Below are 15,258 nucleotides of genomic sequence, written 5' to 3'. Positions count from 1 at the left end.
AGTAACGAAGTTTTCTCTTCACAACTATTTCTCAGCACAATCTCCCATTCAGCACCGTTACAAATTTTTCAGGCTGTTTCTGACTAACCTGTATGAAGATATTAGCTGCTACTACACATTCAAAAGTTATTCGGTCGCAGTAAGTTCAGCACACGAAGTTTATTTCACAGCATTTGTAACACTGTGATCGCATCACTTACGCTATGTGATCAGAGGTACCCGGACACCATCAAAAACATATGTTTTTCATATTAGGTGCATTTTGCTGCTAGGTATTCCATATCAGCGACCTCAGCAGTCATTAGACATTTTGAGAGAACAGAATGGGGCGGTCCCCGGAAATCACGGACTTCGAACGTGGTCCAGGTGATTTGGTGTCATTTGTGTCATACGTCTGTACGCGAGATATCTACACTCCGAAACATCCCTAGGTCCGTTGTTTCCGATGTGGTAGTGAAGTGCGAACGTGAAGGGACACGTACAGCACGAAAGCGTACAGGCCAACTTCGTCGGTTGACTGACAGAGACCACTGACAGTTGAAAAGGGTCGTAATGTGTAATAGGCAGACATCTATCCAAAACATCACACAGGAATTCCAAACTGCATCAGGATCCACTGCAAGTACTATGGTAGTTAGGCGGGAAGTGAGAAAACTTGGGTTTCTTGGTCGAGCGGTTGCTCATAAATCACACATCACGCCGGTAAATGCCAAACGACGCCTCACTTGGTGTAAGGAGCGTAAAAATTGACGATTGAACAGTGGAAAAACGTTGTGTGGAGTGACGAATCACGGTACACAAATGTGGCCATCCGATGGCAGGTTGTGAGTGTGGCGAATGCCCAGTGAACGTCATCTGCCACAGTCTGTAGTGCCAACTGCAAAATTCGGAGACGGGGGTGTTATGGCGTGGTCATGTTTTTCATGGAGGGGGCTTGCACTCCTTGTTGTTTTGCGTGGAGCTATTACAGCACAGCCTACATTGCTGTTTTAAGCACCTTCTTGCTTCCCACTGTTGAAGAGCAATTTGAGGATGCCGACTGCATCTTTCAACACGATCGAGCACCTGTTCATAATGCACGGCCTGTGGCGGATTGGTTACACGACAATAACATCTTTGTAATGGACTGACTTGAATCCTATAGAACACCTCTGGAATGTTTTGGAACGCCAACTTCGTGCGCGGCCTCACCGACCGACATCGATACCTCTCCTCAGTGCAGCACTCCGTGAAGAATGGGCAGCCATCCCCCAAGAAACCTTCCAGCATATGACTAACGTATGCCTGCTAGAGTGGAAGTTGTCATCAAGGCTAACGGTGTGCCAACACCGTATTGAACTCCAGCATTACCGATAGAGGGCGCCACGAACTTATAAGTCATTTTCAGCCAGGTGCCCGGATACTTTTGATCACATGGTGTACACGTGCTGCAAAGGGGAGCACAGTTTACTGTTTGCTATAGAAATCCCAACAGATGGCATACGAGTCTCTTCACCAACAACAGAATCAGTGGGTCACAATGCAGAGAATCACAGGCAATCGGAAAGCTGGACCGCAGCAATTAGTGAATAGTCGAAAAACATACAACCAGCTCCATGTTGTGGGATTGAGAAACCAGTGTCCCGCACGTGTTCCCGTCTTCACCACGCATCATATGGGTAGAGGTTAGTAGACAGAGGAAAACCACCAACGATCATTCTAAGAATGTCGCCTGGACTGACAGGTCACGAAGTACTAATGTGACACGAATACGTCGAAAACCGTATGAGTGTCTTCAACCCGCATATCAACGAGGCACTGCTCAGTAAGGTGGTAGAAGCATTCTCGTGTGCGGGGTTGCATCAGATGAAAAGAAGCCCTTGTTGGTCTGCCATCGTCGTCTTTACAGGTGAGCGGTGCGGGAATTGTCCAGGTATCGCGGTACATCGATCTTCCGATGGATTACGGGACGACAGCTGCTACTGCAGCTTTATGTAACAGATATGACACCTCTAGCTATCCTACAAGTCTAATTTTTATTGCAGTCGATTCCAGTGCCCCATTATATCATCTTCAAGCCCCTCTATCATGCCAGATGATTATACGTACACCCTTTAATTTGCCTTCAGCACCCTAAAGGCGACCTGTATATTCAGTATCACCCATCGCTACCAAAATGTGTCAGAATGGTTTGAGAAGCACTCCTCAGCCCCCCCCCCCCTCCCCCAAACTCACGCATCTCTTTCTCCTTTCCGTCGGCCGGGATGGCTGAGCGCTTATAGGCGCTACAATATCTGGAACCGTGCGACCGCTACGGTCGCAGGTTAGAATTCTGCCTCGGGCATGGATGTGTGTGACGTCCTTAGTTAGGGTTAAGTGGTTCTAAGTTCTAGGGAACTGATGACCTCAGCAGTTAAGTCCCATAGTGTTCAGAGCTATTTGAACCATTTTTTCTCCTTTCCATCAGTTATCATATTGAGCACATCTGGGACGTCACAGCTCCGACCAGTCTCAGTGATTTGTGGGCGAGGGTTAAGCGGTCATGGATCAGGATGGACTCTTGACCCTTTTCGTGCCTCAAGGAGTCCATGACACAACGCTTCGCAACACTCACCAATGTGAAATTGTATCTTACAGGTTCCTAGGTAACTTTCTGCAACTCCACTGCACATGAACGTGTATTTCAGAGTTTCTTCCATATTGCTAGTGGCGTCAGAAGTCTGATAGGTGTTTCAGACTTCTTCCTGAAAGGATTTTAACTAGCCTTGAAATTAAACACATGTGAATGTTGATCAAAAGAATTCAACAAGTAAGTAAAACCAATCTCGAGTATGACTATAGAGAGCTCAATAACCTTACACGAAGAAGTAACTGCCTCTTCATATAAAAAATGTTCTCTCTGAAGGAACGTTGAGAAACGGATCCAAAAGGGGCTTGAAGATTCCATGCTATGTAGAAGACGAAACACCAGGAAGTATTTGATACGCAGTGTAAAACACATGAACAAAATTTGTGCTGTCATTTCGTCAGATACTGCCATATTAGGCGATGACATTATAGCAACATTATTTTCTTCTCAGTAAGTGTGTGATTCCAACGGATCTGTGGCGACGAACAGCCTCGTAACGCGCGAGCAACTCCGCGCAGACGGCTCCTCGTTGCTCTTTATGGTCTTCTGTTAGGCACTGAGAAACCCAGCAGGCACACACCTTTGAGTACCCTAACTAGTGTACGAGTGTGTCAGCACCACCAACAGAGACGTCCAGTTGAGTGGCAAAGCGTTTCATTACGATCAGTCGGTCACCTCGAACGAAAGCGTCCGCACGTTCCAACATTGCAGCAGTCACAGCTGTGTGCGCCCGGCCGGCACGCGAGAGATCCGAGAGGTTTGCGCGACCTTGTTGCGATATTTTCAGAAACGTCTCGTCCAACGACTCACCGTGCTTTTGTTCACTGCCAGGTCTCCGTAGACGTTCTGCAAGCGCCTATGAATATCTAATTGAGGTACACAGAAGATGACAGCAGGTCCCGAAACATGTCTGGGTAAATAAAGAAGCAAGACCTTTTGTTTTTGCCCCGCGGTGTGGCCGCGTGGCTAGAGACGCCATGTCACGAATCGCGCGGCCCCTCCCGCCGGAGGTTCGAGTCCTCCCTCGGGCATGGCTGTGTGTGTTGTCCTTAGCGTAAGTTGGTTTAAGTAGTGTGTCAGTCTAGGGACCGATGACCTCAGCAGTTCGGTCCCTTGGGAACTCACATACATTTGAACATTTCTGAACGTTGTGTTTTGCATAAGGTGGAGTTTAAATAGTCTTAAATTTAATTCTAAAACGCAGAAAAATCGTCAACAGGAGCATCCATGCAAAATAAGATGCTTCTTCCATATAGCCGACTGGCGCGCGCGCACACATACACACACACACACACACACACACACACACACACACACACACACACTACTTTATTGCCATGGCTTGCAGCAGCTTATAACAACCCTACCACAACAAAGGTCAAAAATTAATTATGATTGTAGTGTTGCTTACGCTGCTAAATGTTGCATTTTCGGGCAACAACAAAGTTATATTATGTGGCAGGTGTCATTAGAGCACAGTTTAAGTCATTTCTTGAAATAATGGATAAACTAGGCAGTCATCTTTTCGTGTTTCCCACGCTAGGCTCGTTGTGAACTCATGGCTCAATCGTCGCAAGTCTAGGTAGTGATGATTCCAGGCTCTGATGCAAAGAGGCCTAGGTGTTATTCTGCGATATTCAAGTTTTGTAGATGTGTTTCGTAAACCATTCTTGAAGATTAAACTTTTGCAAATAAGGACAATGGTGATTTAAAAAAGTAATCAGCACTCCGAATTTAAGTTACACTTCTTTTTTATTACTTTTGTTGCAATATCACGTAACTCGTTCCAAACCATCACCTCACAATATAAAACATACTTGAAAATATCTTTCTCACTGTTAAAGTTCACATTTCATAAGCTGACTACAATTTGCGTCTTATTAACATGACGACCGAAGCTTGACTCTTCAATAACCGCTTACGCGCTCAAAAATCAGAGTTACAAGTACGTCAATGATCATAGTGACAAAAGAAAGAATACACATAAGAATAATATCATTGCAATATATACATATCAATCTATCGAAGTACCTCTACATTAATGAAATCAAATCTGAATGTTGTCACAGAAATATCTTAAGTATTTTACAGAAACACAGTAGAATATTGCTGGTATCGAGAGGTTGAGGTGAGTTGCCGTAATAGTTACGTAATTCAAAAATGGCTCTGAGCACTATGCGACTTAACTTCTGAGGTCATCAGTCGCCTAGAACTTAGAACTAATTAAACCTAACTAACCTAAGGACATGACATACATCCATGCCTGAAGCAGGATTCGAACCTGCAACTGTAGCGGTTGCTCGGCTCCAGACTGTAACGCCTAGAACCGCACGGCCACTCCTGCCGGCTACGTAATTGAAGTACCATTACAAGCTGTAGAGGCTCACATGAAAGCGTGGTACCAGTTCCACACGATCCAAAGCGACCAGTGTGCTCTTTTAAGGGATTAACTAATATTTTTGCCCTGCTTCATAAATAGCGCATGCAATCCTTTTTTCCCACAGTGGAAGCGACAAAAGCGGGACCAGAGTGGTAGCAGATGTAGACGTTGACGCCCCCCAGCAGAGCAGACGGCGGCGGCGATAAGTCGACCTAAATTCGCGCGCGCGCCAACACGTGTGCGCTCCTCAAATAATCTGCCCGGCCGCGGTATCTCTGACCTCATTTCCAGGCGCGTCCCACTTCCGCCGCTGCGCGCACAATGCAGGCGTGTGAGACAGTTGTGGCGGCAAAGCGCTGTTTACTGCGGGATACGAGGCTGCTGGCTTCGCACCTGAAAGTCTTCCTCCCACGATTAGCACACGCCGAGGGACGTACTACCCGAAAACAAATTAGCTCACATACAAATAGTGTTCTCACGCGGTCCCAGGCACTGTACGCTCGAGGAGTCTCCCTTGTGTGCTTTGGCGAAATTGTAGGTATACAATAATTGTTTGGATAAAAATACTTTTTAACGTAACAGATTTTTAAAACGCATCAAAAAATATGAAATAATTTCTCCTAGTCCCAAACATATTCCATGCGGATAGCCCTGAAAATTTATGCTTGTGAATTTTTAATATCTATGACAATACCTGTAAAGTTTAAAACGAAAAAAGGTGAAGTGTATATAATCGATAACTGATGCATGAATAGTTCACCTGTCACTAACAACACTGCCATACAAACGATATGAACTGTTGTGTGATTTTTTTTTTTTTTTTTTTCCTCAACGACAGCTACTCTCTACACGCCTGCTGTAATCAACTGCACACACTCCACGTTTGTAATTTTACAAATATTGTCATAGTTATGTAAGTAGGCTGTTTAGTTTTTTATGTTGGTAACGCCACGTAGCGCTCTGTATGAAAATCGCTGACTGCGCCGTGTGCAGTCTGTGGCAGGTTGGACTCATTGTTTGAGTACTCGCTTGTGTAGTGTTGGGCAGTTGGATGTGAACAGCGCGTAGCGTTGGGCAGTTGGAGGTGAGCCATCAGCAGTGGTGGATGTGGGGAGAGAGATGCCAGAGTTTTGAGAGATTGCTACAAGCGGACGATCTGGACGTGTGTCCGCCAGAAAAAGGATATTTGTAAAGATGGTTGTCATGAATTGATAGATATATATGACGACTTTTTAACATTATTAAGGTAAATACATTGTTTGTTCTCTATCAAAATCTTTCATTTGCTAACTATTCCTATCAGTAGTTAGTGCCTTCAGTAGTTAGAATCTTTTATTTAGCTGGCAGTATTGGCGCTAGCTGTATTGCAGTAGTTCGAGTAACGAAGATTTTTGTGAGGTAAGTGATTCATGAAAGGTATAGGTTATTGTTAGTCAGGGCCATTCTTTTGTACGGATTTTTGAAAGTCAGATTGCGTTGCGCTGAAAATATTGTGTGTCAGTCTAGTGATGATCAGAATAAGTAAAGAGCAAACTGCTTGAGTACACAGAGTTTTACTCAACTGTCTTTATAACATAGAAGTTTTACCAGCACAGTCATTCATAATTTTTCTAAGGGGACATTTCAGTGATTATAAATGTACAAGTACAAAAGTTTTAATGGTGTCTGTATGGGGCTAGAAGAAATGATTTTATACTTTTTAGTCCGTTTCAAAAATTCTTATGTTAAAAAGATTTTTATTTAAATAATTTTTTCTGATTTTACCCTTGAGTGTGTGTAATTTTTCAAACCATTTCAAACATATTGATAAGGTTACAAGAGAGATACGTGGTAAATTTCAAGTTTATTTCAGTTTCTCTTGATCTGAGTCAACCAAACCTGCTACGCGTACCTCGCGAAAAGACCTAGTGGCAAGGATACCTGGCTCTCACCTAAGATGCCCGGAATCGGTTCACGGTACCGGAAATGCATATTTTTTGTTGCTCCTCGTATGCAACTTGTCTCGCAGTCGTTCTTACCGCGGAACATCGCGACTGGAATAGGAAAACAAGGCATTGCAGTGGTACACAAAGTACCCTCCGCCACACACCAGACAATAAAGCGACTTAATATTGCATTGCCATCCAGTTCTGAGCCATGTGGAAAGTTTCAAGCCTCTAGCTCATCGGAAAGACCGAAAAACAAAGTACCCTCACCCACACACCGGACAAGAAAGCGAGTTAATATTGCATTGTCATCCATTTATGAGTTATGTTGAACGTTTCAAGTCTCCAGCTCATGGGGAAGTTAGTTTGAAATCAATTGTAAGATTTGTGCAGAACAACCAGACGAATAAGAAAGCGAGCGAGTAAAAATGAGTTAAAAAGAAAAAATGTTAAAGTTTACTGATAATTCATTTGGACTATATCTTTTTATGATTTTATTACCTGCCAGTATCAAAGATATTGAAACAGAGCATCTTCAGCGATGGACGAGGATGCGTGTAGGGATAATCCATGACACTTGTTTTCTTTTAATCGTGAATCTGCAAGTAAAATCGACCCTTCACCAACGTAAGAGCTACATGATATCGCTACAAGGATGGTGCTCTTCCATTTCTTTCTAGTCATTCCTGGTTTTCATTGGAACGATTTACTGACAGATTCTTGCTTTTTGGAAATAAAAGCGATAAGCCGCTGGTTCTACTAAGACTGCCTTGACTAATATTTGAAATTCGTGTGGGTCATAGTGAGTGCTGATGTAGAACCCCTATTCTTCCCTCAGAGTAGTGTGGCAATTTTGTACCTTTGTCTTGTGGAAATCTTTGGTGATTGACCGTACTAAGTATTGTATTGATATGGTTATGAAAGTTATTGGAGAGGAAAATCAAGTGATGTATTGCTTACTCCTCTCGAATAGCATTAAAGGGACCACCAAGCTTAAACACGCCATCCGACCCTCGGAAAACAACTCTCTCAAGCCTCCACAGGAGGGGTACGGAAAATGCCACAATCTGCTGATTAATGAGTGTAGTCGTGAAGGAGCATGTAGTATTAGAGTTTTATAGACAATAGTGGCAGGCCATGAAATGATCTTTTCCAGAATCAAATACTACCTGTAACACCGAGGGAAGAAAGGCTACGGCGCAAACTTAGCGAAATCGTGAATGGAATTCTCTTTAAGGAATCAGAAAACTACAACGAGGGAAGAAGAGAAGGAGTAACCACGGCAGATACCAAAATAACTGCCTCGTAGAAGATAGTGACACCAGCAGGGATCAAACCGCACCAAGATGAAAGAGCTACTGGACAGACGCAAAAACAAAAGAAAACAACATGTATGATAACATTCGGAGACATGGTGCTTGTGACTGGATGCAAAGGGGTCCTCTCATGGACATCCATGGAGTCATGGTTCCTAGGACTCCGAGCGACATAAGCAGGTACGGTCGCAGATTGAGCCCTGCCTCCTGTATTCCACTTACTGTGAATCGGACGAGAGGAAACAAACTTATAGAACGGGCGCACGTGCGAAAAAAACAATGGAAAGAGTCACAATTACGTATACGATATTACATGGGAACGGTGGAGGTTTAGATGTTTTATCTTTTTTCTTTTATTTAATAAATAACTTTTGTTTAATACACTCCTGGAAATGGAAAAAAGAACACATTGACACCGGTATGTCAGACCCACCATACTTGCTCCGGACACTGCGAGAGGGCTGTACAAGCAATGATCACACGCACGGCACAGCGGACACACCAGGAACCGCGGTGTTGGCCGTCGAATGGCGCTAGCTGCGCAGCATTTGTGCACCGCCGCCGTCAGTGTCAGCCAGTTTGCCGTGGCATACGGACCTCCATCGCAGTCTTTAACACTGGTAGCATGCCGCGACAGCGTGGTCGTGAAGCGTATGTGCAGTTGACGGACTTTGAGCGAGGGCGTATAGTGGGCATGCGCGAGGCCGGGTGGACGTACCGCCGAATTGCTCAACACGTGGGGCGTGAGGTCTCCACAGTACATCGATGTTGTCGCCAGTGGTCGGCGGAAGATGCACGTGCCCGTCGACCTGTTACCGGACCGCAGCGACGCACGGATGCACGCCAAGACCGTAGTATCCTACGCAGTGCCGTAGGGGACCGCACCGCCACTTCCCAGCAAATTAGGGACACTGTTGCTCCTGGGGTATCGGCGAGGACCATTCGCAACCGTCTCCATGAAGCTGGCCTAAGGTCCCGCACACCGTTAGGCCGTCTTCCGCTCACGCCCCAACATCGTGCAGCCCGCCTCCAGTGGTGTCGCGACAGGCGTGAATGGAGGGACGAATGGAGACGTGTCGTCTTCAGCGATGAGAGTCGCTTCTGCCTTGGTGCCAATGATGGTCGTATGCGTGTTTGGCGCCGTGCAGGTGAGCGCCACAATCAGGACTGCATACGACCGAGGCACACAGGGCCAACACCCGGCATCATGGTGTGGGAAGCGATCTCCTACACTGGCCGTACACCACTGGTGATCGTCGAGGGGACACTGAATAGTGCACGGTACATCCAAACCGTCATCGAACCCATCGTTCTACCATTCCTAGACCGGCAAGGGAACTTGCTGTTCCAACAGGACAATGCACGTCCGCATGTATCCCGTGCCACCCAACGTGCTCTAGAAGGTGTAAGTCAACTACCCTGGCCAGCAAGATCTCCGGATCTGTCCCCCATTGAGCATGTTTGGGACTGGATGAAGCGTCGTCTCACGCGGTCTGCACGTCCAGCACGAACGCTGGTCCAACTGAGGCGCCAGGTGGAAATGGCATGGCAAGCCGTTCCACAGGACTACATCCAGCATCTCTACGATCGTCTCCATGGGAGAATAGCAGCCTGCAATGCTGCGAAAGGTGGATATACACTGTACTAGTGCCGACATTGTGCATGCTCTGTTGCCTGTGTCTATATGCCTGCGGTTCTGTCAGTGTGATCATGTGATGTATCTGACCCCAGGAATGTGTCAATAAAGTTTCCCCTTCCTGGGACAATGAATTCACGGTGTTCTTATTTCAATTTCCAGGAGTGTATTATTTCATTTTAATTGCGTATGAAGTATTAGAAGTAATTCTGGCTTTGAGCATGCGCTAGAATAGCAGATTGCTGATTGACCAAGCGATATAAGGAACGTATCTTCAGCGACGAAGATGTGAAGTATCAATAGACAAAGTTTTAAAGTACTGGATAATACGCTGTAAACATGTACTTGGTAAGAAAGGCTGTGAGGGACGGGAAAGACCAGCCGTGGAATAGCTATATTAAGGAATTTGCAAAGATACTCATTACATATTTTAACGAAGTGAATGCAATGTTATCATATCTACCTGGATCTGGGATGTTGCTTCCTGAGAACTGGAGAGATAGTCTTCTAGATGAACAGAAAAAGTTAAGCAGGTAACGAAGAATAGATAGCATTTGTTGAAATTTAATGGTCTGTTATAGTATCAAGGTCACAGATTATTCAAAACTATGTCACTCTACCAGCGTGCTATGCAAAACGTAATTAAATGATGAAAAGCCTGGTGGTAAAAAGCTGCTCTCTCGCTCACCTGCATTCGAACCGACTATGTCTGGGGAATTGCAGTGATACTTACACCAAAATATCGCTATTGCACAAGGAATGTTACTATACTTCTCACGGAACTCGTCTGCTTCAATTGACTGTAGTATTTTATTCTCCCGTTGCGTTGTTGGGACGTAATTATTACTCTTTCGTTCTTAGTTTATCCTACATTACGCTTAGCTTACGTATCATAGTGGGAACTTTACACCTCCGGTAAAAGAAAGAAACGAAGATTAAAGTTTAAAACCCCTTGACGTCAAGGTCAAATGGTTCAAATGGCTCTGAGCACTATGGGACTTAACTTCTGAGGTCATCAGTCCCCTAGAACTTACAACTACTTAAACCTAACTAGGCTAAGGACATCACATGCATCCATGCCCTAGGCAGGATTCGAACCTGCGACCGTAGCGGTCGCGCGGTTCCAGACTGAAGCGCCTAGAACCGCTCGGCTACAACGGCCGGCTTGTCAAGGTCATTAGACACGGATGATAAGCTTGGATATTTTCAAGAATGGGGCAGGAAATTGGCCGTGCGCTTTCAAAGGAACCGTGCTGGCATTTGCCTGGAGCGATCTACGCAAACCACAGAAACCGTCGTCTCCAGTGTACATCTGCTCGACGTAAAAATGTCGTTTGCTGGGATATTTTCCATCGCCTTATGCATAGCTTACCACTTGTCGGCAGTTTTCTGTTAATGTTCGATGAACTGAAATGTGAGCATGGCTAAGGGTACAGTATAAAACTTGCCCTTTGTTGAGTTTCAGAGGGGAATACACAGGGCCACTCGCGTCATCGGGAAAATGGAATAACAGGTACAATGATTTAGGTCTACAGACGTATTATCCTCTTTTCCTCAAAATGAATACAAACGAATAAGGTCAATTGCGCTCTGAGCATTCTGCACCTGTAGTAAGTCCAGAATGCATCGCTGTCCTTCCAGGCATACATTCCATTTGTTCGAGGTAGAGAAGCAATATTGTCTACGTAAAACGTATCTAATGTGTGAGACGTGAGTTGATAGTTCTTTGAATAATACACTGGTGCGCAAAACTTAAGGACGAAAGTGTCACTGCCAAGTAACACAGCTCGGTGAAGCTTGGACCACTCATAGAGTTAACTGCTACTGTTTAGAAGAGAAGGTAGCTGAAAGAAATACGCAATAAGACAAACAGAAATGACACATTGAAAGGCTATAATTACTCTAAAATCACCGTGATTCATGATGATCCTCTGGACGTTACAAAAGGCGGTATATAGTTCTTAATAAAGTGTGTGATCACCACAGACAGCAATGCAAGCTCTGCAAAGTACTCCCATACTGGCCACAAGTTTGGTACGGAGTTCCTGTGGTTGTGCGTTTCATTCTTCCACCAGCGCGTTTGACAACTGCTGGATGGTCGATGGTGCGTACAGACGTGCTGCAGTGTCTCCCCAACGCATCTCACACGTGTTCGATGACATTTAAGTCGGGGGACTGGGCAGGCCAGTCCATTCGCCGAATATCCTCTCCTTACGAGAGCTCGTCTACCTGTGCTGTCCGATGCGGCCACGCGCTGTCATCCACCAAAATGATGTCATGTTCGAATGCTCCCCTAAAACCAAGCACATTGGGAAAAGAGAACAGTGTCTCAATAACGTTGACCGCTGCGAGTACCGTGTTCAAAGTTTGGAAATAGTACGCCCATGCAATATTATACCTCCCCACGCCATAACGCCTGTACCACCAAAACGATCATTTTCGACAATACTGGATACATCCTCATTTGGCAACAGATGGAGGCGGCACGTAGGGATACTCTCTTTTCAATAGAGCCGGCTTTTCACTCGTATAACAGTTTTTATTAAAAAGTTTTCATCTATTTACGTTCTTGTTTAAACAAAGGGTATTCTTTTTCTTTGTCCAGGTACTTAAATTACCTTCTCCTTTAAGATATTTGTCCTCCTGTATGGGTAAACAGTCACAGGAAAAGTAAAATCCGACTGCAACTCGTGTAACGTGTTACGAAAACAAAGCTAGCTATAAAATAAAGATCAGGGCGATAAGAACTACAAAATCCGTCACTGTAACGCGAGTGGGTGTAACTTTCGATGTCAGAAGACGACGCCACCTCTGTGCGCACGCGCATTCTTCGGCACACTCTGGATTTCGGAACTCTACACCCACCACAATCAATTAACCACTGCTGCTGCTGTCCCACTCGAAGCCTGCTCTCACGAACTCCCCAGCTTTTATCTGCTCTACAACGGAACTTCGCACATGCCAAAAACTTACCCTACCGCCATTACAGCAACTCCGCAACCCGCAGCAGTCCTATGATTTCCTCCTAGCCATTTACCTCACTGCAACAACTCAACAAGCGATATTTGTATTAGTGAAAAAATTTTAAACTGGAGAGAACTATTACATTTTTACTACAAAATTACAAGATGTAATTATTGCTTTAAATTGCAGAAGGAAGAAGAGAAAGGGGTTTTAAGTAATTAAGTATTTAATAACGAGATTAAATTGCAAGTACTTTTGTATTCGGCTGTTTTTAAGCTAACGATAACATTTAAGTTTTGTACAAAATCAATAAGTGAAATCTACCTTCTGCATTATTATCTACCAGAGCAATTTTGTTCTGGATGAACACTTATATTTCTTTGCACTTCTTGTCAGCTCTTGTTAAGTAGCCAGAGCCGACACGAACAGCTAACAAGAGAATGAAAATCCAGTCCTGCATTTGTGAGTCTCCGAAGCACAGACGCTTAATCTTCTCGAACAAAGGGTTATTCTTAATTACCTCTGGCGTACGCAGAATATTTCTACAAATCAAATAGCTCTGAGCACTATGGGACTTAACTTCTAAGGTCATCATCCCTCTAGAACTTAGAACTACTTAAACCTAACTAAACTAAGGACATCACACACATCCATGCCCGAGGCAGGATTCGAACCTACGACCGTAGCGGTCGCGCGGTTCCAAACTGTAGCGCCTAGAACCGCTCGGCCACTCCGGCCGGCAATATTTTTACAAGTTTCCAACTCACATCCCATGTGTTCACTATTGGCACCGCTTTTAACATAACAAATGTCAATACGATAGTCAAATTCTAGCTATACACATCTCGACACATCATAGACGATAATACTGGACGCATCGTCATTTGGCAGCAACCACATTAATTAACTGTCCCTCCTTGTAGCTCCTGCAAATTAAGTGGCAGTGGCGGCTATCGAACAAATACTATCACCAACAATCTGACTTATGTTAGCTCCGATGCGATGCTCTCACGACAACGACCGACACTTGCAACGCATTGAGGCATTGCACAGGCGCCGTTCGCGGTCAAAGACAACAGCACAGCCTGCAGGCTTGGCTAGCATCTGGATTTGTGTTCAAGCACACATTTCTCGCGGTTTTTCAATATTTTTGTCGAACCCGTGAAGGTCACGTTATGGGCGACAGCTATTGTTAGACACGTCCGCTGCCGTTTCCTCGTGCTGTTTGGCGTCGTTTTATTGAGCTCGCCGGACCTGGGACGACGAGTTTTTACCGAACTAGCAGGGTCTACTAAGTAGGTGTGCTGCATCTTCGTACTACCTATCCCAGTAAACTGACAGAGCGATTTTCTACAAGAAAACCTTAGGGATGAGTGTCTCTAAGTGGAGGAAGATGTATTAGCAGCTCCGCTCTTCACCTTTCACGCGGAGTAGATGACTGCAATATAGGCAACACGCATTGCATACTAACGCAATAGAGTGCCTACGCTCTGCCGAGTCTTAGGGGCATAACAGATAAGAAAAAACTAACTCCAACTAGTCGATGAATTGTAAAATAATATTCCAACAGCCGTTACTTTTGTAAAATTTATTCGGGCCACCAGACTACTCAACAGAGTTATATTCAGTAACCCTTTGATTTAAAAATTCCCACACTTCTAGACGCCAGTGGAACTACCTAGAGGTAACCATGTAACACTCGAGAGTTTGCTCTTTCCAACAGTACGTTGTTCACGCACGTATCTCAAATTACGTAACAGTTGTGATTTTTTAAAAATCGAATGATTCTATTTGATATACCCTGTATGTAAGTGAAAGAAAATCCAGTAATGAAGTAATAAATGGTTCAAATGGCTCTGAGCACTATCGGACTTAACTACGGAGGTCATCAGTCCCCTAGAACGTAGAACTACTTAAACCTAACTAACCTAAGGACATCACACACATCCATGCCCGAGGCAGGATTCGAACCTGCGACCGTAGCGGTCACGCGGTTCCAAACTGACGCGCTTAGAACCGCACGGCCACACCGGCCGACAATGAAGTAATACATTCAGGGTATAGTGAAGTATATACTACGAGTATATACTATAGTTAGCACACTTAGTGGAAGAACACAAGTAACCCATCGGAAATAACTCATAAAAACAGTACTGTTATTGCAATACAAACATTATCCCCGGGAGTTCATTTTCCACAAATATGTAAGGGTACAAGCGAGAAGGATCGGGTAGTTATCATAGGTTTTTTCTCCGACCATTTATTATTGTACGTTGTTTTTTACACTTTTATATGCGTGTGAAATCTTATGTTCAAATGCGTGTGAAATCCTATGGGACTTAACTCCTACGGTCATCAGTCTATAAGCTTACACACTACATAACCTAAATTATCCTAAGGACAAACACACACACCCATGCCCGAGGGAG

This window comes from Schistocerca piceifrons, chromosome 1 (genome assembly GCF_021461385.2).
Source record: "Schistocerca piceifrons isolate TAMUIC-IGC-003096 chromosome 1, iqSchPice1.1, whole genome shotgun sequence".
NCBI classification, from domain to species: domain Eukaryota; kingdom Metazoa; phylum Arthropoda; class Insecta; order Orthoptera; family Acrididae; genus Schistocerca; species Schistocerca piceifrons.
This window is presented reverse-complemented; position numbering follows the sequence as displayed.